A 26,637-nucleotide genomic window follows, 5' to 3' on the forward strand; every position below is an offset into this window, starting at 1 on the left:
AACAAAACATACGGTTGTTTTCACTCACACAGCAGGTTGTCCCCAGGAGCAGAGACCTCAGCTAGTGAGCTGTTTGCACTTGTATAGTACACCCAGGTTCCAAGGTGATTAGCCACAGTTACCCTGAATACCTGGAGTGGCTAATTGGAGCAGGGACCCACCCAACTCGTCCTGCTCCAAGCAGCCAGGCCTTTCTAACCAGGTTTTTTAACAAAACCCTTGCAAAGAGAAAACCTAGTTTTCCTTGCTGTCAATTCCCTGGCTGTTTTTTAGAACGTATAGGACAGGAACCTAGGTGAAATGTAAACATAGAAACATAGAATGTGTCGGCAGATAAGAACCATTTGGCCCATCTAGTCTGCCCAATATAATGTAGACTCCTTCTATCACTTTCCCCCTGGTCCTGTCACAGTGACATACAATGTACTTTGTCAATAGACGGTCGGCTTCTGAAAGTGACATTACCAGGGGCACATCTCCAGTGTAACGTCTGCACTGAACTTTTTTTTATCTGTGACATACAGTTGTAGGGATCGTCTTTTATTCGGGGGGTCATTCTCACAGAATTATCTTCATAACCACTGGGTTGCAGATCCAAACAGTGTGATTTATTTGACACTCTTCATACACAGCATGGCATAAAACAAAAGCCTTCCTATCTGGGCTCTACCTAAATATAATAAACATCGTATCCCTAACGCTGGGTTCACACCTAGGCGTTTCTCAAACGCGCGTTTCTTTTTTTTAATAGTGAACGCGCGTTTGGGTGATTGACAGCAGTGTTGTCCAAAGAGTCTATGGCCCAAACGCGCGTCAAACGCGCCAAAAAAAGCTCCTGTACTTGTTTGAGCGTCGGGCGTTTTACAGCGCTGTAAAACGCCCAGGTGTGAACCCTTCCCATAGGGAATCATTGGTTCTTGCCTGTTGTGCGTTTTACAGCGCGTAGGAACGCGCTGTAAAACGCTCAGGTGTGAACCCAGCGTAACTCGGCTATACGATAGCGTTCACACATGGAACCAGGTGCGGCTTACCCCAGACATACAGTCCACCACCCCTTGTTCCTGGGAGTTGCTGAGTCCCCCAAAGTCCAGGCTATTGCATAGCCTCGTGGCCCCTCAGCCTAGCTGAGACCACACTGATAGAGCCTCATCAGGCCTCTGTCTGCACACTCTCCAGAGTGAGACACACCCAATTCCAGCAACCAGATTAAATAGAATCCCTGGACGTGAGCATGCCCTAAGTCCCGGACTGGAGCATGGGGAACAGGCACCCACCCAGCACATTGCCTGTTCCCAGTAAAAGCCTGCCCCAGACTAGCTGGAACCAGCTATTCAAACTATATTGGTGTCCACCAGCTAACTTACTGGCCACCTATCTGGGGGGTTTTACTCCACCAAGGCCGGGCCCCTTGGTGACACGCTCACGGTGCAAACACCCCTTTTTATCATGCTTCCCCGGGACTTTACTGCACACCTCAATGTTCACATTGCCACACCGTGTACTTTTTCAATAGACGGTGTCCGCTTCTGACAGTGACATTACCAGGTCCACATCTGCATTGTAACATGTACGCTTCAAAAATGAAACTAAGCTGTTGATTGAAACAAAAACACAGAACTATAGTGGCCAATATGGGGGAACCGTCCAAGCCCCAAACACTGTAGCGTGTTTCTCATTGGGCGAGCAGTCCCACCACATATGAACCACAGAAATACAGTGGCAAGTATGGGGGAGCTGCTCAAACCCCAAACACTGTAGCGTGTTTCTCATTACGGGGGAGCAGTCCCACCGCATGTGGACCGCAGCAAACGACCATCCCGAGCAAATAATGCATACAAAGGAGGACGCCAGCGCGGTCCACATGCACCACAAAAGCATCCTACACAGACTGGAGCATTGTGCGGATGAAAATACAATTATATAAATCACTGAAAAAAATGCACCAAACAGATATGTCACTGACTATACTAGCTGGTCATACAAGCAGATATTAAAAGCTGAGACTTTTGCCAATATATTCCTGTCAGGAAGATATCGGAGCCCATCATGCACCACGTCACGGCATGGCAAGGGGTCCTACCACTGCGCTAACTCTGGTGCACTAACTAGTGGTGCATGATGGGCTCCGATATCTTCCTGACAGGAATATATTGGCAAAAGTCTCAGCTTTTAATATCTGCTTATATGACAAGCTAGTATAGTCAGTGACATATCTGTTTGGTGCATTTTTTTCAGTGATAAGCTGTTGATTGGTGTAATCTCAGCTGCTCTTGATTTGGGCGTTTGACGTCACTAGTGAATCACCGTGTATACTTGCTATGTAAGATGGTATTGAACACTTGCATGTAGCCTTTGTTGATGAAGGCGGTTATAGCCGAAACATGTCATAAGACATACTATGAATATGACTGAATAAAAAAGAATATCTTCACCTACAATTGACGGCTGCTGGGATTTTCTTTTGAATTATACGTTGAGTTCCACTCCTTCCTGCTGCAGCGCATATATGAGGTCGAGTGTCGGCAGATTCATAGCACTGATTACTCTATTTTTGGACCAGGACTCCAGCTTGGTTCTCAGATTATGGTTTTGGTTCCCAGTCTCTTGGTATGAAAGATATTCACTATACTTAACCATAACTATTCTGACACATAAAAAAACAGCTAGTTCTTTGAATGCTGAAAACATGTTACCTTTGCATTTTTGTATTTATTAATACAAAATTTAAAAATTACAAAATGAATACCTGCCCTGACTATGCTGGTACAGAATATTGGAATCTGATTACAAGTGTGCACCTAGCCTTATACACTGTGCCTGCTCCCATTTATATAGTGTGCAGATCTTTCCCCAATGGACTGTGCCAGCTGCTGTGTATAAGGCCTCTTGCACATGACCGTGGAGCAGCCGCATGCGGATCATGGACCCATTCATTTGAATGGGGTCCGTGATCCATCAGTTCCATAAAAAGATAGAACAAGTTCTATTTTTTTGCGGAACGGAAGCACAGAATGGAACCCAACGGGAGCACTCCATAGTACCTCCGTTCTATGCTTCCGTTCCGTTCCGCACCTCATCTCTAGATTTGTGGACCAATTCAAGTGAATGGGTCTGCATCTGTGATGCGGAATGCACACGACCGGTGCCCCGTGTATTGCGGACCCACCGTATGAAGGCCACAATACGGCCACAGCGGGACAATGGCCCTGTGCATGAGGCCTTATATAGTGTACCATACCAACCATGAACTGTGACAGCTGCTGCATATTATATAGTGTAACTTACCCCCATGAACTGTGACAGCTGCTGTTTCATCTGCATCATTGCCGATCGCAGACATTAGTCCTGGGTGTTTGCTTTGTGAAACAGCAGACATCTGGTAGCTATGGAATTTGCTCTGCTCCAAAGTGGGATCTTTAAAGACCTGACATCTGCTGTAAATGTACGTCAGATGTCATAAAAGAGGTGATCACACAAAGTTTAAACTTTTTTCACCTACTTATCTGCTTATGCTTACTTCACATATGCGTAAAATAGATCCGGCAAGCTGTTCCAGCCAGGAACTGCCTGTCGGACCCTTCTTTGCTGGGTGCAACCGTGTGCCACCAGAATTCCATCCGGCCCCATTCACTAAAATGGGGGCTAGTGGAGATCCGGCTGCAACCCAGCTAATATACCAAGGAGCAGCTGGACAAATACTGCTGCACACGGTACAGCCTGCCAGATCTGTTTCATGCATATGTGAAACAAGCCTTACTTGGAGAGCTTTGTTTCCTTTTTGTGGCTATCAGTAGTGATGAGCGGCAGGGGCTATTCTTGAATTTGCAATATTTTACGAATATTTTGTAGAATATTCATCATATATTCGTGAATTTCGCGAATTCGAGATTATTTTATTGAGAGCAAAAAAACGGCAATTTAAAAATTGCGTAATGTGAATTCCTAACGCGAAATACAGGCGTGGGTCACTTTGGCTGAATTTTTTAAGCTGCTAGAAGTTTCATGGGTTTCTCCTGAGACTGGAGAAAATGGTTGGCACGGTAGAACATTACAATAGCTTTTTATGCAGATAGTGTCAAGTGCTCCAATATATTCACGATTGCGCTAAGCGGCAGTGATTAGAATATTTTTTCGCACTACATGCAACTATACATTTTATCAGGTCTGACTACAGATTACTGATAGGTGCACTAAGTATTGTTGTGAACTTAACATTGCTTCCTTCTCATTGGCCTCATTGGAAAAAAATGCTGAATATTCAATATAACAAATATATAGCACTATATTCTAAATATTTGCAAATTCTCGAAGTGGCGATATTCACGATAAAAATTTGCTATTCGAATATTCGTGCTCAACACTAAACATCAGTAGCTCACATGAGGCAATCAAGCGCCTGCACCTCAAAGGAAGCATTGTAATTAGCTTTTCTTAACTCCATTCTCCCCTGTATAAAAAACAGCACCAGCATTACATAAAGTAAAAAAGAGATCCAGTTATATTTCTATGAATTTAAAAGTAGGGATGAAAAAATTTAATGTGTCTGGGCTTCTCTACCTGCTTCTTTTTTATATCACTACACCAACTCTGAGGGGAAGGGAGCAGAGAAGCTCCACCTCCAGTCTGCCTCTTATTGCAAGAGAAGGTGGACCAGAAGGATAAATAGCACTGGGCTCTAGCAGTGGTAAAAAAAAAAAATTAGCTGCCGCTGACACACCAAATTACCGGTTCCTATCTCACCGAGGCCAGAAACCTCGGTGACATTTACCTTCCGTCAATGACGGACCCTTGCGCCTTCCTGCAAAATATATATACATACATATATATATATATATATATATATATATATATACAGTACAGACCAAAAGTTTGGACACACCTTCTCATTCAAAGAGTTTTCTTTATTTTCATGACTATGAAAATTGTAGATTCACACTGAAGGCATCAAAACTATGAATTAACACATGTGGAATTATATACATAACAAAAAAGTGTGAAACAACTGAAAATATTTCCTATTCTAGGTTCTTCAAAGTAGCCACCTTTTGCTTTGATTACTGCTTTGCACACTCTTGGCATTCTCTTGATGAGCATCAAGAGGTTGTCACCTCAAATGGTCTTCCAACAGTCTTGAAGGAGTTCCCAGAGATGCTTAGCACTTGTTGGCCCTTTTGCCTTCACTCTGCGGTCCAGCTCACCCCAAACCATCTCGATTGGGTTCAGGTCCGGTGACTGTGGAGGCCAGGTCATCTGGCGCAGCACCCCATCACTCTCCTTCATGGTCAAATAGCCCTTACACAGCCTTGAGGTGTGTTTGGCGTCATTGTCCTGTTGAAAAATAAATGATGGTCCAACTAAACGCAAACCGGATGGAATAGCATGCCGCTGCAAGATGCTGTGGTAGCCATGCTGGTTCAGTATGCCTTCAATTTTGAATAAATCCCCAACAGTGTCACCAGCAAAGCACCCCCACACCATCACACCTCCTCCTCCATGCTTCACGGTGGGAACCAGGCATGTAGAGTCCATCCGTTCACCTTTTCTGCGTCGCACAAAAACACGGTGGTTGGAACCAAAGATCTCAAATTTGGACTCATCAGACCAAAGCACAGATTTCCACTGGTCTAATGTCCATTCCTTGTGTTCTTTAGCCCAAACAAGTCTCTTCTGCTTGTTGCCTGTCCTTAGCAGTGGTTTCCTAGCAGATATTCTGCCATGAAGGCCTGATTCACACAGTCTCCTCTTAACAGTTGTTCTAGAGATGTGTCTGCTGCTAGAACTCTGTGTGGCATTGACCTGGTCTCTAATCTGAGCTGCTGTTAACCTGCGATTTCTGAGGCTGGTGACTCGGATGAACTTATCCTCCGCAGCAGAGGTGACTCTTGGTCTTCCTTTCCTGGGGCGGTCCGCATGTGAGCCAGTTTCTTTGTAGCGCTTGATGGTTTTTGTGACTGCACTTGGGGACACTTTCAAAGTTTTCCCAATTTTTCGGACTGACTGACCTTCATTTCTTAAAGTAATGATGGCCACCCGTTTTTCTTTACTTAGCTGCTTTTTTCTTGCATTAATACAAATTCTAACAGTCTATTCAGTAGGACTATCAGCTGTGTATCCACCTGACTTCTCCACAACGCAACTGATGGTCCCAACCCCATTTTTAAGGCAAGAAATTCCACTTGTTAAACCTGACAGGGCACACCTGTGAAGTGAAAACCATTTCAGGTGACTACCTCTTGAAGCTCATCAAGAGAATGCCAACTCAACGCTACTTTGAAGAACCTAGAATATGATATATTTTCGGTTGTTTCACACTTTTTTGTTATGTATATAATTCCACATGTGTTAATTCATAGTTTTGATGCCTTCAGTGTGAATCTATAATTTTCATAGTCATGAAAATAAAGAAAACTCTTTGAATGAGAAGGTGTGTCCAAACTTTTGGTCTGTACTGTATATATATATTGCAATAATACTTAATTTGAAATTCCCTATTCATTGCATACGGTAACGAAGAAAATTCCATAGTGCCATGTGACACATTTGAACGGAGTCCAATTTCATCTGTCCTAATCCTTCACCAGAGTTTTGTCTGTTTGACACAACTCAATTAGGTAAGCGACCCACCACCAAGGGGACGGGAGCAGAGAAGCTTCTGAACATGTTGGTCCACCTCTTATTGCAAGAGAAGGTGGACCAGAAGGATAAATAGCACTGGGCACTCAAGTGGGGAAAAAATATATATTGCAATAATACTTCATTTGAAATTCCCTATTCATTGCATACAGTAATGAAGAAAATGCCATAGGGCCATGTGACACATTTGAACGGGGTCCGGTTTCATCTGTCCTAATCCTTCAATAGAGTTTTGTCTGTTTGACACAACTTAATTAGATTAGCGATCCACCACTGTGGTTCTATTCATTTACTTTTTGGGTAATACACCATAAGGTGCTTCTGTTCCTTTTTACTATTTATTGGATAGTAATACTCTTTTGTAGATAACCCCTTTTTTTAATTAGAAATATCTTACTATTGTATGAATACAGCTCCTACAGAGAACAATGTTTCATTACAAACCACAAACAGACCATATGTGTAGTTTAATCTGCAGTCATATTTTACTCCACTTCCTCTATGTCATTAAATAAAAGGTTAAAAAAAACTGTCAAATTGCAGAAAAAGTTGCATGCAAGTTGCATTGTAGTCATGATGACATGCAACTTACGACCAAAAAGACAACAGTGTTAGAGTTTTTTGATAGTCATGTAGCTGGATGTCGCAGGTCACACCCCACTGCCAATGATTAGATGCAACATACTGAAGCAATGCAACATTGTGGTCTTGTTAGAACACAACATTCAAACCAACTGGTTTAGCAAATTCAATGACCACATTTAATGATGTGATTGGACATACTGTAGATCTTGTTATAGACTGCAGAAGAAGTTGTCATAATTTCGAGCATTTTAAGTAATATTTGGCACATCTAGTAATCAAAAAAACACTGTACCTAGCTGTCCAAGGGGGCATGGGTTAACCATTAAAGGGTTGTAGCGTAATGGAAAGGAGCATAAGCTAATATACCAAAGTTGTACCCAAAAATTTGACACAAACTTATGTCCCAATGTAAGTCAACTAATACGAATTATTATCCAGGATGAGTATTTGACACATCTTTACATTGCCTTAAGACTTTTTTACATGGGAAAATGAATAGGCAACAATCAAGAATGAACCAAACTTTCCTGATAATTGCCCAGTTGATGAGCCATGCAACCATTCATCCTATACAGATCCATTGTTTGACAGCAGTGCATCCCTGTTTACACAGGGTGATGTGCTGCCAGCATAATATGGTTTTTATGTGCCATGATGAGATTTTATATGCCCAAAAAGATGAGATCACCCAATGAATAAGCCATTGTAGTTCACTGAGTGAGTGGTGACAACTTTATATAGGGAAAGTATAGGGAGTAGGGATGAGCGAACCCGAACTGTATAGTTCGGGTTCGTACCGAATTTTGGGGTGTCCGTGACAAGGACCCGAACCCGGACATTTTTCGTAAAAGTCCGGGTTCGGGTTCGGTGTTCGTCGCTTTCTTGGCACTTTTTGAAAGGCTGCAAAGCAGCCAATCAACAAGCGTCATACTACTTGCCCCAAGAGGCCGTCACAGCCATGCCTACTATTGGCATGGCTGTGATTGGCCAGAGCACCATGTGACCCAGCCTCTATTTAGGCTGGAGTCACATAGCGCCGCCCGTCACTCTGCTCTGATCAGTATAGGGAGAGGTTGCAGCTGCGACGTTAGGGCGAGATTAGGCAGTGATTAACTCCTCCAAAAGACTTCATTCAGTGATCGATCTGCAGCTGTGGATGATTGAACTGCTGCTATTGAATTGCTCACTGTTTTTAGGCTGCCCAGAGCAATTTTCAGTCACTTTTTTCTGGGGTGATCGGCGGCCATTTTGTGTCTTGTGGTGCGCCAGCACAAGCTGCCACCAAGTGCATTTAACCCTCAATAGTGTGGTTGTTTTTTGGCTAAATCCTACATCAGGGTCAAGCTGTCACACCAAGTGCATTTAACCATCAATAGTCTGGTTATTTTTGGGCCATATACTACATCAGGGGCAAGCTGTCACCAAGTGCATTTAACCCTCAATGGTGTGGTTGTTTTTTGGCTAAATCCTACATCAGGGTCAAGCTGTCACACCAAGTGCATTTAACCAGCAATAGTCTGGTTATTTTTTGGCAATATACTACATCAGGGGCAAGCTGTCACCAAGAGAATTTAACCCTCAATGGTATGGTTGTTTTCTGGCTAAATCCTACATCAGGGTCAAGCTGTCACACCAAGTGCTCTTAACCATCAATAGTCTAGTTATTTTTTGGCCATATACTACATCAGGGGCAAGCTGTCACCAAGTGCATTTAACCCTCAATAGTGTGGTTGGTCAAGCTGTCACACCAAGTGCATTTAACCATCAATAGTGTGGTTATTTTTTGGCCATATTCCAGTCTAATTCTGTCAGTAAACGTATACCTGTCACCCAGCGCCTAAATAATAGGCCTCAAATTTATATATTTAGCTAAATCTGTCGTTACTGCTGTGGCTGGTCAAGTTATTTAGTGTCCGTCAAAGCACAGTTTTTGTTCTGGGTTGAAATAAAATTCCCAATTTAGCAATTTCCTAATTTAGTGGTTTCTGCTGTATCAGAGCTACTTTAAATCTATCCCTAAAAGGGTATATAAGATTCAAGGTGCACATAGGGTCATTCTGAATAACTTCACACACACGCTACTGTGCATTTCCAAGTCTAATTCTGTCATTAAACCTATAACTGTCACCCAGCGCCTAAATAATAGGCCTCAAATTTATATTCAGCTAAATCTGTCGTTACTGCTGTGCCTGTATTAGTGTAATACGGTACCTAAATAGATAGCCAGATAGTGTTAGGTGTCTGTAAAAAAAGGCCTGAATTTGAATTCAATACATTGGGCCAAATAATATTTTTCTTATTGTGGTAAACGGTAACAATGAGGAAAACATCTAGTAAGGGACGCGGACATGGTCGTGGTGGTGTTAGTGGACCCTCTGGTGCTGGGAGAAGACGTGGCCGTTCTGCCACAGCCACACGTCCTAGTGTACCAACTACTTCAGGTCCCAGTAGCCGCCATAATTTACAGCGATATTTGGTGGGGCCCAATGCCGTTCTAAGGATGGTAAGGCCTGAGCAGGTACAGGCATTAGTCAATTGGGTGGCCGACAGTGGATCCAGCACGTTCACATTATCTCCCACCCAGTCTTCTTCAGAAAGCGCACAGATGGCGCCTGAAAACCAAGCCCATCAGTCTGTCACATCACCCCCATGCATACCAGGGAAACTGTCTGAGCCTCAAGTTATGCAGCAGTCTCTTATGCTGTTTGAAGACTCCGCTGGCAGGGTCTCCCAAGGGCATCCACCCAGCCCTTCCCCAGCGGTGGAAGACATAGAATGCACTGACGCACAACCACTTATGTTTCCTGATGATGAGGACATGGGAATACCACCTCAGCATGTCTCTGATGATGACGAAACACAGGTGCCAACTGCTGCGTCTTTCTGCAGTGTGCAGACTGAACAGGAGGTCAGGGATCAAGACTGGGTGGAAGACGATGCAGGGGACGATGAGGTCCTAGACCCCACATGGAATGAAGGTCGTGCCACTGACTTTCACAGTTCGGAGGAAGAGGCAGTGGTGAGACCGAGCCAACAGCGTAGCAAAAGAGGGAGCAGTGGGCAAAAGCAGAACACCCGCCGCCAAGAGACTCCGCCTGCTACTGACCGCCGCAATCTGGGACCGAGCACCCCAAAAGCAGCTTCAAGGAGTTCCCTGGCATGGCACTTCTTCAAACAATGTGCTGACGACAAGACCCGAGTGGTTTTCACGCTGTGCCATCAGAGCCTGAAGCGAGGCATTAACGTTCTGAACCTTAGCACAACCTGCATGACCAGGCACCTGCATGCAAAGCATGAACTGCAGTGGAGTAAACACCTTAAAAACAAGGAAGTCACTCAGGCTCCCCCTGCTACCTCTTCTGCTGCTGCCGCCTCGGCCTCTTCTGCTGCTGCCGCCGCCTCGGCCTCTTCCTCCGCCTCTGGAGGAACGTTGGCACCTGCCGCCCAGCAAACAGGGGATGTACCACCAACACCACCACCTCCGTCACCAAGCATCTCAACCATGTCACACGGCAGCGTTCAGCTCTCCATCTCACAAACATTTGAGAGAAAGCGTAAATTCCCACCTAGCCACCCTCGATCCCTGGCCCTGAATGCCAGCATTTCTAAACTACTGGCCTATGAAATGCTGTCATTTAGGCTGGTGGACACAGACAGCTTCAAACAGCTCATGTCGCTTGCTGTCCCACAGTATGTTGTTCCTAGCCGGCACTACTTCTCCAAGAGAGCCGTGCCTTCCCTGCACAACCAAGTATCCGATAAAATCAAGTGTGCACTGCGCAACGCCATCTGTGGCAAGGTCCACCTAACCACAGATACGTGGACCAGTAAGCACGGCCAGGGACGCTATATCTCCCTAACTGCACACTGGGTAAATGTAGTGGCAGCTGGGCCCCAGGCGGAGAGCTGTTTGGCGCACGTCCTTCCGCCGCCAAGGATCGCAGGGCAAGATTCTTTGCCTCATGTTGCCACCTCCTTCTACTCAGCTTCCTCCTCCTCTTCTTCCACCTGCTCATCCAGTTAGCCACACACCTTCACCACCAACTTCAGCACAGCGCGGGGTAAACGTCAGCAGGCCATTCTGAAACTCATATGTTTGGGGGACAGGCCCCACACCGCACAGGAGTTGTGGCGGGGTATAGAACAACAGACCGACGAGTGGTTGCTGCCGGTGAGCCTCAAGCCCGGCCTGGTGGTGTGCGATAATGGGCGAAATCTCGTTGCAGCTCTGGGACTAGCCGGTTTGACGCACATCCCTTGCCTGGCGCATGTGCTGAATTTGGTGGTGCAGAAGTTCATTCACAACTACCCCGACATGTCAGAGCTGCTGCATAAAGTGCGGGCCGTCTGTTTGCGCTTCCGGCGTTCACATCCTGCCGCTGCTCGCCTGTCTGCGCTACAGCGTAACTTCGGCCTTCCCGCTCACCGCCTCATATGCGACGTGCCCACCAGGTGGAACTCCATCTTGCACATGCTGGACAGACTGTGCGAGCAGCAGCAGGCCATAGTGGAGTTTCAGCTGCAGCACGCACGGGTCAGTCGCACTGCGGAACAGCACCACTTCACCACCAATGACTGGGCCTCCATGCGAGACCTGTGTGCCCTGTTGCACTGTTTCGAGTACTCCACCAACATGGCCAGTGGCGATGACGCCGTTATCAGCGTTACAATACCACTTCTATGTCTCCTTGAGAAAACACTTAGGGCGATGATGGAAGAGGAGGTGGCCCAGGAGGAGGAGGAGGAGGAGGAAGAGGGGTCATTTTTAGCACTTTCAGGCCAGTCTCTTAGAAGTGACTCAGAGGAAGGTTTTTTGCAACAGCAGAGGCCAGGTACAAATGTGGCCAGCCAGGGCCCACTACTGGAGGACGAGGAGGATGAGGAGGAGGTGGAGGAGGATGAGGATGAAGCATGGTCACAGCGGGGTGGCACCCAACGCAGCTCGGGCCCATCACTGGTGCGTGGCTGGGGGGAAACGCAGGACGATGACGATACGCCTCCCACAAAGGACAGCTTGTCCTTACCCCTGGGCAGCCTGGCACACATGAGCGACTACATGCTGCAGTGCCTGCGCAACGACAGCAGAGTTGCCCACATTTTAATGTGTGCGGACGACTGGGTTGCCACCCTGCTGGATCCACGGTACAAAGACAATGTGCCCACCTTACTTCCTGCACTGGAGCGTGATAGGAAGATGCGCGAGTACAAGCGCACGTTGGAAGACGCGCTACTGAGAGCATTCCCAAAAGTTTTGTCAACACGCCACAGCTAACTGCACCACCACCTGATACGCAACGTGTTAGCAGGAGGCAACATTTCACTAACATGGTGGAACAGTACGTGTGCACACCCCTCCACGTACTGACTGATGGTTCGGCCCCATTCAACTTCTGGGTCTCTAAATTGTCCACGTGGCCAGAGCTAGCCTTTTATGCCTTGGAGGTGCTGGCCTGCCCGGCGGCCAGCGTTTTGTCTGAACGTGTATTCAGCACGGCAGGGGGCGTCATTACAGACAAACGCAGCCGCCTGTCTACAGCCAATGTGGACAAGCTGACGTTCATAAAAATGAACCAGGCATGGATCCCACAGGACCTGTCCATCCCTTGTGCAGATTAGACATTAACTACCTCCCTTTAACCATATATTATTGTACTCCAGGGCACTTCCTCATTCAATCCTATTTTTATTTTCATTTTACCATTATATTGCGAGGCAACCCAAAGTTGAATGAACCTCTCCTCTGTCTGGGTGCCGGGGCCTAAATATATGACAATGGACTGTTACAGTGGTGGCTGACGTGAAGCCTGATTCTCTGCTATGACATGCAGACTGATTCTCTGCTGACATGAAACCAGATTCTCTGTTACGGGACCTCTCTCCTCTGCCTGGGTGCCTGGGCCTAAATATATGACAACGGACTGTTACAGTGGTGGCTGACGTGAAGCCTGATTCTCTGCTATGACATGCAGACTGATTCTCTGCTGACATGAAGCCAGATTCTCTGTTGCGGGACCTCTCTCCTCTGCCTGGGTGCCTGGGCCTAAATATATGACAATGGACTGTTACAGTGGTAGCTGACGTAAAACCTGATTCTCTGCTATGACATGCAGACTGATTCTCTGCTGACATGAAGCCAGATTCTCTGTTGCGGGACCTCTCTCCTCTGCCTGGGTGCCTGGGCCTAAATATATGACAATGGACTGTTACAGTGGTAGCTGACGTAAAGCCTGATTCTCTGCTATGACATGCAGACTGATTCTCTGCTGACATGAAGCCAGATTGTCTGTTATGGGACCTCTCTCCTCTGCCTGGGTGCGTGGGCCTAAATATATGACAATGGACTGTTACAGTGGTGACTGACGTGAAGCCTGATTCTCTGCTATGATATGCAGACTGATTCTCTGCTGACATGAAGCCAGATTCTCTGTTACGGGACCTCTCTCCTCTGCCTGGGTGCGTGGGCCTAAATATATGACAATGGACTGTTACAGTGGTGGCTGACGTGAAGCCTGATTCTCTGCTATGACATGCAGACTGATTCTCTGCTGACATGAAGCCAGATTCTCTGTTACGGGACCTCTCTCCTCTGCCTGGGTGCGTGGGCCTAAATATATGACAATGGACCGTTACAGTGGTGGGTGACGTGAAGCCTGATTTTCTGCTATGACATGCAGACTGATTCTCTGCTGACATGAAGCCAGATTCTCTGTTACGGGACCTCTCTCCTCTGCCTGGGTGCCTGGGCCTAAATATCTGACAATGGACTGTTACAGTGGTGGGTGACGTGAAGCCAGATTCTCTGCTATGGAACCTCTCTCCAATTGATATTGGTTAATCTTTATTTATTTTATTTTTATTTTTATTAATTTCCCTATCCACATTTGTTTGCAGGGGATTTACCTACATGTTGCTGCCTTTTGCAGCCTACTAGCTCTTTCCTGGGCTGTTTTACAGCCTTTTTAGTGCCGAAAAGTTCGGGTCCCCATTGACTTCAATGGGGTTCGGGTTCGGGACGAAGTTCGGGTCAGGTTCGGATCCCGAACCCAAACATTTCCGGGAAGTTTGGCCGAACTTCTCGAACCCGAACATCCAGGTGTTCGCTTAACTCTAATAGGGAGCAATGGCATGCCATGAATTGATGAAGACCACAAGATTGTTATGGGGCCTGGGGTGGATGTGGTGCCAGGCACATTTAAGTGAATTTCCTGTGCATAGAGATTTTATAAAGTTCCTATTGGGTTCTTTAGTAGCTATATAAATGCATATGTTTTCAGCTCCCCCTGGTGGTGGCTGCAGTCAGTTATAATTTACAATGGCATATGGAGCTAGCAGCATCCCAGAGGGAGCACAGAGAGGAGGATGGTAGTGCAAGTAGTCACAGTACACGTGTACACAGTACAGGTCGGTTTAAAAACATGTGTATGTGAAGGTTTAGGCACACCTTAACAAAATATATGTCCATGTAACTGGTTTAACACATCCTGTAACATTTCGGACTCTTAAAATCAATGGAGTAATATAAAATGCAATACATTTTAATTTTTCTTTAGGGCTCGTTCACACAAACGTTTTTTGCGTTCTGTATACGGGCCATTTTTACATTCCGTATACGGTCCATATACAGAACCATTTATTTGAATGGGTCCGCAAAAGATGCGGACAGCACTCCATGTGCTGTCCGCATCCTTTGCTCCGTTCCGTGACCACACAAAAATTATGAGACATGTCCTGTTTTTGTCCGTTTTGCGCACAAGAATAGGCATCTCTATAATCGGCCTCCTGTTCTGTTCCGCAAATTGCGGAAGGCACATGGGCTGCATCCGTGTTTTGTGGACCGCAAAACACGGCACGGTCATGTGAACAAGCTCTTATTTGCATTTTTAGGAGAAAAAAAACCTATGCCAGGTCTAACTACATCCCATTAGTAGGCATTAATTGGTGCGGGTGGGAGGCACTCTAAGGCTACTTTCACACTAGTGTTAATATTTTCCGGTATTGAGATCCGTCATAGGGTCTCAATACCGAAAAAAAACGCTACTGAACAGAACAGAATGCTCCAAAATGCATTCCATTCCGTTCTCATACCGGAGAGCATGCTGCGGTTTTCTTTTAATCCTGAGATGCGGAGCAAGGCGGATCCGTCATGACCTACAATGCAAGTCAATGGGGACGGTTCCTTTTTTTCTGACACAATCTGTCACAATGGAAAACGGACCCATCCCCCATTTACTTTCAATGGAGATCATGATGGATCTGTCTTGGCCATGTTAACAATAATACAACCGGATCAGTTCATAACGGATGCAGATGGTTGTATTATCTGTAATGGAAAGTTTTTGCTGAATTCTGCCGGATCCAGCAAAAGCACTAGTGTGAAAGTAGCCTAAATTTTGCTATGGGGCGCTATGATTTGTATGTACACCCCTGATCGGGACCATACATTTCTGCAAAAGCTTGTCCCTGAAAATTGCCTTGATCCTCGACACCTGCAGAAATGCCTTTGCACCACTGGGACAGATTACTTAATCTGGCTCATTGTTGCTGGATTATAAAAATATTTTTTCCTATAATCCTAAATTTTTACACCTTCCTCCAGACTAATAACTAAGTATAAACCTTGTTTATACATATCCAAGATTAAGGTTTATCTACAGTATTTGACAGAACTGCAGCACTTGTATAGTGGAGTAATTATAATTATCTTTCTCAGGAAGCAACCTCAATTATGGCACAAGAGGCTGCAAATATAAAATGTGTGCTTACAGCTTGCTCTTTAGAAGCAGCATTTACTTATGCATAATTATCTTCCAAATAATCTAGATGCTTTTTCCAAATGTAACCATTGGTAAAAGCATGTACATGAAGCATAAAATAACCTGGTTTTAAAGTATGGCTCTTATGGGTACAGAGAACCATTAGGATTTATTTATTGCCAATATGAAGACAGAGCTTCTCCACAAACTTTTCCTTCTGCACAAATGTAATGTCAAATGTTTTTTAGGGAATTACTAAAAGAGGGGCTAAGACAATGTAGAATGATTCTGTCTTCTCAATGCATTTTAGGTATTTTTCTGTTGTAGGCTGCAAACTGCTGTGTTCATATTTCGGTCTCTAAAATATGATACCTTCCATGCATATTCTGCATTTTTCTCATTCCCATCAATAAAAAGGGCTAGTCTCATCCACAAAACAAAAATAGGACATGTTCTATAATTTGAGTGATAGTGGCCCTGATGAGATGTTACGCCACAATGTATTCCCTCGAGCCGTTGCTCCCTGAGGATAGGTGCAGTGGAAAGGTAATTCCAAGATCCAGGCCGGAAGTAAAAGAATAAAAGTCTCTCTACTCAGCGCAAAAAAATAACTTGTAGTACATATAGCAGTAGTTTGTACAAAGTGCAATTTCTATCCCTAGATGTTGAAGTTAATAGAAATATGGAGGCTGGATAAGTGTCAGTTAATAGTACCTCTGGTGTACTATCTGGCTGATGTCTCTTCCTTGAACTTGCTGACTACTGTATGCTGATACTTGTCCAGTATGAAATGCAGGCTTGGAGTAGACCTGGCCTGGATGTAACCTAGGTGATTGGTGTCTGAACCGTAGTCCCTCACCTGCACCAGCTAGTAGTCCCCCTCATGGCAGGAAATAGGACCAGCTCACTCCTACCTAAAGAGCTGAAATGGGATTATAAATTTCATTCCTAATGCCAACTTCTGCCAGCCATAACCAATCTCTGCTGGTGTACAGTGTAAACAGGAACATGGTAAAACATAGCATAACTAACAATTGCAAATACCCCCAGGTCTGAGGTACAGTATTTTAGTTTCATTATGTTGTTTCAGATTGGTGGGGGTCCAGCTCTCAACATCCCTACCAGTCAACTTTTTGAAGAGGTGGTCCTTGTGCGAGTACTGCGTCCTTTTTAATGTTTGCCTGCACTGTGGCTACATTGTAATGGCTATGCAGTGTAATTACAGCTTCGTCTTCCATTTATGTGAATGGGACAAAATGGGGCTGTACAGCTATTGGACAAACTTTCTTTAAGGTGGTGATTTCTGCACTTTTGTGTTTTTAGTGGCAAGGGCTAAGGGAAATATGAAACACAGTACCTTTTTTAATTTTTGCTACTGCTTTTCTTAATTACAGTATTCTTCGCTTTAAAACACACTAGAACAAGAAGCACCAAGGTTTTACAGGAAAAAAAAAAAAACCTCAGATCAGAACCTCGATCTTCATCAGACTCCTAAATCAGCCCTTCAATCTTTATAAGACCTGAGATCAGAAACCCAAATCAGATTCCCAGTCATCCCCAATCTCGATCAGACTTCAGATCAGATGCCTATATCAGACCCCCAATCATAATCAGCTCTTCATCAGAGCCCTAAATCAGACCCTACAATTTTCTTCAGACCTCAGATCAGCCCCCCAATGGTAATTAAACCTCAAATCAGACTCCTAATTTTAATCACACCTCAGATCCTTGTTAATCACACCTCAGATCAGATCCCCAATATTAATTAATAAGACCTCAGATCAGACCCCCAATGTTAATCAGACCTCAGATCAGACCCCCAATGTTAATCAGACCTCAGCTCAGACCCCTAATGTTAATCAGACCTCATATCAGACCTTCCAATCTTCATCAGACCTCAGATAAGACCCAAAATGTTAATAATACCTCAGATTAGAATCCCAATGTTTATTCAAACCTTAGATCAGACCTCTCAATATTGATCAGACCACAGATTAGACCCTCAATGTTAATCAGACCTCAGATCAGACAAAAATAAATAAATAAATAAATAAAAGCTTACCTTTCCTGCTCCAGGCGGTGCCTACACTCAGGAGATCCAGCAAGCTCTTCTTGCAGCACACAGCATTCACTATGTCCCGAATGTCCTGATACTCTATACAGTCAGGACACAGTAGAACACAGCTCCGGCAGAAGACCAAGGAGTGGTAAGTAAAGCCAGCACCAGTGGAGTTGTATTTACCGTTCAGCCATACCACTGTACTAATGAGCACTTCCATAATGAAAACACTCAGTAGTATTTGCTTTTTATGGCACACTGCCAATTTTCCCCACTTTGGGGGCTTCTTTTAAAAAACGCATTAAGCTGTAGCTCATGGCAGTCCTTCAGGGATATTAAGATCTTTTCTGAAGGGGAAACAGCATTTAAAAAATCTATTGCCAAACACACTGGCCCAGATTTACTAATCTTATAGTCTTTGTTAATATATTAAAATCAATGTTGACTGAACAGCTAAAAAAATCTTTAGACATAACTTATAAAATTTCTACCCAAACAGAGCACATTACTGAATACAAAAGGAATGCATCTGAAATTCTCAGAACAGTGGTATAATCTGATATAAAATAGTAGATTAGGTTAAACTTTCACAAGCGGTTTGCTTTGCAGTTTTAGTGTACTTTTTCCATAATAGCCAGATGTTTGAATCTCCATCCAGAGGGCCTCTGTGCAAAGAATGTGTCTGGGTCCCTTCACCCACCATGCCAAATTCTCAACCTAAACTATTTCCTCCTAATAGTACATACAGCAATACAAAACATACAAGGTAAGGCTACTTTCACACCCACGGCACTACGATCTGTCCGGACACAAACCACAGCATGCAGCAGTTTATGTTCCACTGATTCTCTGCATTTTTGCCAGATTGTGGGCGATCTCTACCGTACTCCATTATAGTTAATGGGTCTGGCGGTCATTCCGTCTGCATCCAGCAGTGCTGGATCCAGTGAATTCCGTAAGGCTGTTCCCGGCTGGAACAGCCTGCCAGAATCAATAACGCAGAAGTGAAAGTAGCCTAATACAGCGCCACATACCTTGTACATCCAGTAACATCTTCTTAGATCAGGGGTGCACAACCTTTTCTGGTTGGGGGCCACATTGTCAGACTGAAGGAATCCCATGGGCCAAAAATAAAAGTTAAAGGGGTATTACCAACTGATATACCGTATTTATTGCATATTGTACATACAATATACACCATAAATGTCTGCTTACACATCCAGGACTCCCATCTAAATGGGAGAATACATGAAAAATGCATGTGAGCAGCCACAAGACATAGACATACATGTCTGTCACTAGATGGCTGAGGGCCGCACAGAATGATATCGAGGGCCGCATGTGGCCCCCGGGCCGCAGGTTGTGCATCCCTGTCTTAGATCTTCTCTTTCCTCATCTTCTCCTTTCAGACCAGACAACCATGATGATTCCTTTCAGCCGTCTATTCTCTCTGCAGAGTTTGACAGACAGACATCTTTTTGTCATCTTTTACGTTTCCTACTTTTCCAACATCCTCCAACCTTCTGAACACCACATTCTGTGCCTGCTGTGCTCCCCAATACTATACTGCAGAAACAGATAAACCCCCTGAAAATACTAGTACCAGATAGTGCCCCTTCAATAATTATTGGCACACAGTGCCCTAAAAAACAACTGCGCCCAGCAAATAGTGTCCCTGACACTTGACACTAATAAACATAATGTCCCCCAAAAATGATGATACAAAAAAATGCCCTGTTGTGTGGCAGTAAAAAAAATACCTCCTTTTAGTGCCCTCATAATGTGTGCCAATGCCCCCTACTGTGTGCCCCCCAAAAAAAGTGCCCCCAGTTGAGCTAATGTCCCCATAGTGCCCCATAATTTTGCCCCCATAGTGCCACTCCCCTCGTTCTATGGTGCCTGATATAATGTGCCAGTATAAAATGCCCCTATAGAGTGCCCCAAGTAGATGCACTGGAAATTTCCCTCTACCCCCTTCCCCATAGTGCCCATATAATGTATGCCAGTATAAAATGCCACTATGGTACTCATCCCTACCCCCATATTGCATATATAGTTTGTGCCAGTATAAAATGCCCCTATATAATGTCCCCCAGAAGATGCCTCCATAGTGCTCCTCTCCCCCACTTCTCCATAGTTCCCCCCATGTGTGACAGTATATAATGCCAATATATAGGGCCCCCAGTAGAAGCCCTCATATGGCTCCCCCCCATAGTGCTAGTATAATTCTAATATATAGGGCTACCAGTAGATGCCCCCATTGTGCTCCTCTCCCCCATGTGTGCCAGTAAATATGCCCCCTTGTAGATGCCCCTATTGTGATCCCTCCCATCTGTGCCAGTAAATAATGCCTCCTAGTAGATGCCTCCATAATGCTCCTCTCCCCCCATGTGTGCCAGTAAATAATGCCCCCTAGTAGATGCCTCCATAATGCTCCTCTCCTCCCATGTGTGCCAGTAAATAATGCCCCTAGTAGATGTCTCCATAGTGTTCCTCTCCCCCCATGTGTGCCAGTAAATCAGTAAATAATGCCCCCTAGTAGATGCCCCCATAGTGCTCCTCTCCCCCCATGTGTGCCAGTATAATGCCCTTTAGTAGATGCCTCATAGTGCTCCTCTCCCCCCATGTGTGCCAGTATAATGCCCCCTAGGAGATGCCCCCATAGTGCTTCTCTTCCCCCATGTGTGCCAGTATAATGCCCTTTAGTAGATGCCTCATAGTGCTCCTCTCCCCCCATGTGTGCCAGTATAATGTCCCCCAGAAGATGCCTCCATAGTGCTCCTCTCCCCCACTTCTCCATAGTTCCCCCCATGTGTGACAGTATATAATGCCAATATATAGGGCCCCCAGTAGAAGCCCTCATATGGCTCCCCCCCATAGTGCTAGTATAATTCTAATATATAGGGCTACCAGTAGATGCCCCCATTGTGCTCCTCTCCCCCATGTGTGCCAGTAAATAATGCCCCCTTGTAGATGCCCTTATTGTGATCCCTCCCATCTGTGCCAGTAAATAATGCCTCCTAGTAGATGCCTCCATAATGCTCCTCTCCCCCCATGTGTGCCAGTAAATAATGCCCCCTAGTAGATGCCTCCATAATGCTCCTCTCCTCCCATGTGTGCCAGTAAATAATGCCCCCTAGTAGATGTCTCCATAGTGCTCCTCTCCCCCCATGTGTGCCAGTAAATCAGTAAATAATGCCCCCTAGTAGATGCCCCCATAGTGCTCCTCTCCCCCCATGTGTGCCAGTATAATGCCCTTTAGTAGATGCCTCATAGTGCTCCTCTCCCCCCATGTGTGCCAGTATAATGCCCCCTAGGAGATGCCCCCATAGTGCTTCTCTTCCCCCATGTGTGCCAGTATAAATCCCTCAGTAGATGCCCCCATAGTGCTCCTCTCACCCCATGTATGCCAGTATAATTTCCCCTAGTAGATGCCCCTATAGTACTCCTCTCCCCCTTTACCCATTCTGGGCAACAGCATAGTGTTAAAAAAAAAAAAATAACTCACATACTTACCACCATGACACTTTCAGTGAAGCGGTGAAGGCCTCTTCTGGCTTGTGTCCCGCGCTGTAAGGCTCAGGCAGCGCTATGACATCATCGTGCCGCCTGCAGCGGCCTCTCATAGGCTGCAGGCACTAGGCCTGCAGCTTATCAGAGAAATGGGTAAGGGAAACACCTCTCCCCTGCCCCGCTGCAGCATCCATCTGTATCGCTGTCCTGAGGACGGCGATATAGATGAATATAGAGATGAACGCTTCCACAATGGAAGTGCTCATCTCTCCCTGCCCTGCCACGGAACCTCTCAAGGGCCCCCTACCGCACTGGGCCCCTGTGCAGCCGAACCGTCCACACAGGCGGTATGTGCGCCCCTGGAGCCATATAATGGCTCATTAAATTGTCCAAGTATAATCTACAACAACCATAGACTTTAATTCCTGCATACAGTTTTTCATGTCATATTCATACAGAATCTGACAAAAAGAATTGAATGTGACACCAGAAGACCAATTACAGAGCGATCTAAAATCAATGCTTCTAGGATAAAATGTTTATGCAGTACAGCACTACACAAATCAACATGTCATGACAGGTGTAATGCTTAGTAGTATGGAGCTGCAGGAACTTTGTGTGCCACAATACAGCCTACTACTGCACATTACTCAGATGACACATGCTTCTACTGTATATTAATTGCGTGGATTATTTCAGTTGTAACCTTAACAATGTGTGTGTCAAGCGTCTCTTGCATTGTTACTCAACAAGCTTCTTCGTTTCAGCCACATTTTGGGACTTTAGCAGCTTTCAGATGATCAATAATGGTAGCCCCATGCCTGTACTGTATGTAAGACTTCTGCAGAAGTAATGTCTCTGTGTGGCATCCAAAGTTAGAAAAGAAAGAAATGGTCATAGAAATAGCAGGGGTAGTACTTACTCACAGTAGCGGTGTTCTCACTGTCGCTCCCCTGGGCCATGCAGTGATGAGAAAGAAGTACCTTTTCTTCCCTTCGGGACACTCCCTGTATTTGGGAGTTTCCTACCTAATAGTGGTTCAGAGTGCCCTTGTTTGTTATCTCCCTCTGTCTGTCTCTCTCTCTGTAAGAAGACTTTTCTTTATAACAGCCATTCTTCACTAGCAAGTCTCTGGCTAGTAAAGCAAGATACTGTAGTAATTACAGGGCTTGTGACCCATGGTCTGTGGCTCAGCCTTCCCATCTTAGCGTATTCTTCTGGTCACTCATGCAAACTGGCAGAGTCTTCACCTCCAAGCAGTGGTCCCTAACTGCAGAACACTACAGGCTCTGACTGATCTCCTTATATACCATTTCTAGCTAGACTGGAACCTTAGAGTGGGAGGGATGGAGTGGAGAAACTCAGCACAAACAATTACAAAGTTACCACTCCCATCTAGCTTAGACTTACATTATAGCTTACAGCAGTTTTTCCAGAAAAAAAAAACAAGTTTCCATACATAACAACACAGCTAAAAGGTCAGTCTGTTTGGTTTTGGATTTTTCCCTCCAAAACATGCTCTACTTTATACTCTTTGGCAGCTGTGGAAAATTACCAGCTTCTTATTCAAAGTCCTAAACGTCTCTCAGTATTCATTAACCCTTTCCAAAGAGCTTCACAAATACAGTGCAAATAAACAAGATATAAATCACAACATACATATAAAATGCAGTTACACAGTATTAAACAGTGAACATTAACCCTTTCAAGCGAAATAAAGTAAGAAGTTAAAACGTTGCATAGAGGAAGCAGGGGCAAATGTCCACAAATGGCCAAACTTCACAGTACCCCTGCTCCAGGGCACTACAGTTCTTTCTCTCAGGGCTTCTGCTCACTCCTGTGTCTTGCTCTGATTTCACCTACTGCTCCCTATGGGGAGGGTGAAATAGCCCCACCTAGAAACAGTACATATGGCCTGTTAAAAGAATAGCTATCTTTTTTTTTTTTTTTTTTTAAATAAATTGAACATACACATGAAAACAAGAAACATATAAATCTTATCACAAAAATGCCTCTATCTCTGTTTATCAGACTTTTCTTCTCCCCACCGACTCCTGCATGATCACTCACTCTTAATTCTCTTTCAAATCTGTCTTAATTGAAGATGGGTTAGAACAGGCATGCTCAATCTGCGTCTTTCCAGCTGTTGCAAAACTACAACTCCCAGCATGCCCAAACAGCTTACAGCTAGCAGTCTACAGCAGAGCATGGTGGGAGTTGTAGTTTTACAACAGCTGGAGGGCCACAGGTTGAGCATCCCTGGGTTAGAAACTTACTGAAATTATAGCTGCTTCCCATTATCTATAGAAAGAGTAATAGGGAGCTTCTGGAGGGAGACAGAGGCAGAGACACACACAGATGTTGCTGCACACACCAGTGCTGGATTCACATGTACAATGTTTATTACTGCTGCGTAATGTTTTACATGGTGTTGTATCTAAAGGTAAGCTACATAAACATAGTGGATCTATGGGAGACCTCATAGAAGCTATTCCCCACCACTAGCACAGGGAAAACTGTCAACCAAAAATAGAGCCTACTGAGAGAAAACTGCTGAAGTGTGGGATACAAGTCATATACCGTATTTTTCGCCCTATAAGACGCACCGGCCCATAAGACGCACCTAGGTTTTTAAGGAGGAAAAAAAAATAAAAAATATTTGAACCAAAAGGTGTGCCTAATGGTGTTATGTGGGATCTGGGGATGGCACTGTTATGGGGGGTCGGTGGATGGCATTGTTATGGGGGTCTGTGGATGGCACGGTTATGGGGATCTGTGGATGGCACGGTTATGGGGATCTGTGGATGGCACTGTTATGGGGATCTGTGGATGGCACTGTTATGGGGATCTGTGGATGGCACTGTTATGGGGATCTGTGGATGGCACTGTTATGGGGGGTCCGTGGATGGCATTGTTATGGGGGGTCCGTGGATGGCATTGTTATGGGGGTCTGTGGATGGCACGGTTATGGGGATCTGTGGATGGCACGGTTATGGGGATCTGTGGATGGCACGGTTATGGGGGGCACTGTGGATGGCACTGTTATTGGGGACTGTGGATGGCACTGTTATGGGGGATCTGTTGATGACACATAAATAGCATTTTACGCTATGTGTCATCCACAGACCCCCATAACAGTGCCATCCACAAATCCCCATAACAGTGCTATCCATAGAATGACCCCCAATAGGGAGGAGGGGCCGGCATCTAGCTCTGTAATTACAGCGGGCCCGGTGCAGTCACTGTATTCTGCTACACCGGGCCCGCTCACTGTAGGAATCCTAACAGCAGACAATGCTGTATGCTGAATAAGGTACCGTAACAGTAGTCTTTTATGCAGCCTGTACTTACGATACTAACTTTCCGGCAGGCAGGAGGCTGAGCTGGCGGGCGGGCGCTGACAACGTAACTCACTATGTCACGCGCCGGCTCTCCCTTCTTCATTCATAAAGTGGGGGGAGCCGGCGCGTGACAAAGTGAGTTACGTTGTCAGCGCCCGCCCGCCAGCTCAGCCTCCTGCCTGCTGGCTGCCGGAAAGTTAGTATCGTAAGTACAGGCTGCATAAAAGACTACTGTTAGCATTGCCTGCAGTTAGGATTCCTACAGTGAGCGGGCCTGGTGTAGCAGAATACAGTGACTGCACCGGGCCCGCTGTAGTTACAGAGCTGGATGCCGGCCCCTCCTCCCTCATCCATGCCTACTAATACACCCGCCACCGCGCTGCGCAGCATGCGGTCGACGGTATACAAACTGAAGTATTCGCCACATAAGACTCACTGCATTTCCCCCCCCCCATTTTGGGGGGGAAAAAGTGCGTCTTATAGGGCGAAAAATACGGTAATGACCAGAAAGAGTACTACTCCTTGTGTACATAGAGAAGACAGCTTATTCTGAAAAGTCACTGGGAATTATAGGTACACTTTAAATACAGCAAATAATATACAGAAATCTGTCATAGCTAGGTTTTCATCCAAAGTAATTCTATTTGCTGCCTTAGTCTATTTTCAAAGTACATTAGTTAAAAGGAATCTAACTGCTTGTATGGACTGCACTTCTTCTATAGCCATTTCTAAATAGACTTTTTTGTCCTAATCAAAGTTCTCTATTCCCCCAAAAAAGATTTAGTTTAGTTTAATAGTGTTGGGCGAGCATGCTTGGCCGAACACCAGTTTGGCTCGAGCATCGTTATGCTCGAGTCAGTGTATTTAAATCTAATTTAGCCTCTATTTCTGAAAAGTTTCTGGCAGGATTTGAACTCTCAACCTTCTACATTACAGCCAAGAATCTTAACCATTACACTATAGAGCTGCATGGCCAGTTGCTTAAAAGAACAAAAAATATGTGACTTTTGCTGTATAGGAATACTTACTGGTAGTAAGTATTCATACATAGCATAAGTCTCATATTTTTTATTTAATTTAATTTTTTAAGTAAATGTCCATGCAACTCTATAGTGTAGTGGTTAAGATTCTTGGCTGTAACATAGAAGGTTGTGAGTTCAAATCCCGCCAGAAACGTTTCAATAATAGAGGCTAAATTAAATGTATGTATTTTGTATATTTTTTAGTAATTGTAAATATGTGGGAAAATACTACTGATGTTTTAGCCATAATTATTTTATTATGGCTAAAACATATATTATAATATATTATATATTCTCACTGACATTCACCCCCCCTTGTCCTTCTCTCCCTCCCCTCTTGCCCATTTCCCTTTCCTTAGCTTCTTTTATTTTATTGCTAGCTCTATCTTCTCTTCATTCTCTCCTTTCTCTTCTCCTCAACTGCTTATATACTCACCTTTATCTTGACAACTTATAAGTTCATGTTCATCTATGACACAGTCACTGCCTTATGAAGACAGAAATCGGGATATACCCAGCGCCACACAGAATTTATTGAATGTGGCTGTACCGTTATTGAATACTTATTTTATTGTTATATATACAATTCACATGTATGAACAAATGCTATGTACACATGTTGCATGCATGAGCATTAAATAAAAACCATTTAAACATAATATATTACATATTCTAAATATATAATAATAATAATAATAATAATAAATAAAAAAATTTAAATATATTATGGC

This window comes from Bufo gargarizans, chromosome 6, assembly GCF_014858855.1.
Source record: "Bufo gargarizans isolate SCDJY-AF-19 chromosome 6, ASM1485885v1, whole genome shotgun sequence".
Taxonomy (NCBI): domain Eukaryota; kingdom Metazoa; phylum Chordata; class Amphibia; order Anura; family Bufonidae; genus Bufo; species Bufo gargarizans.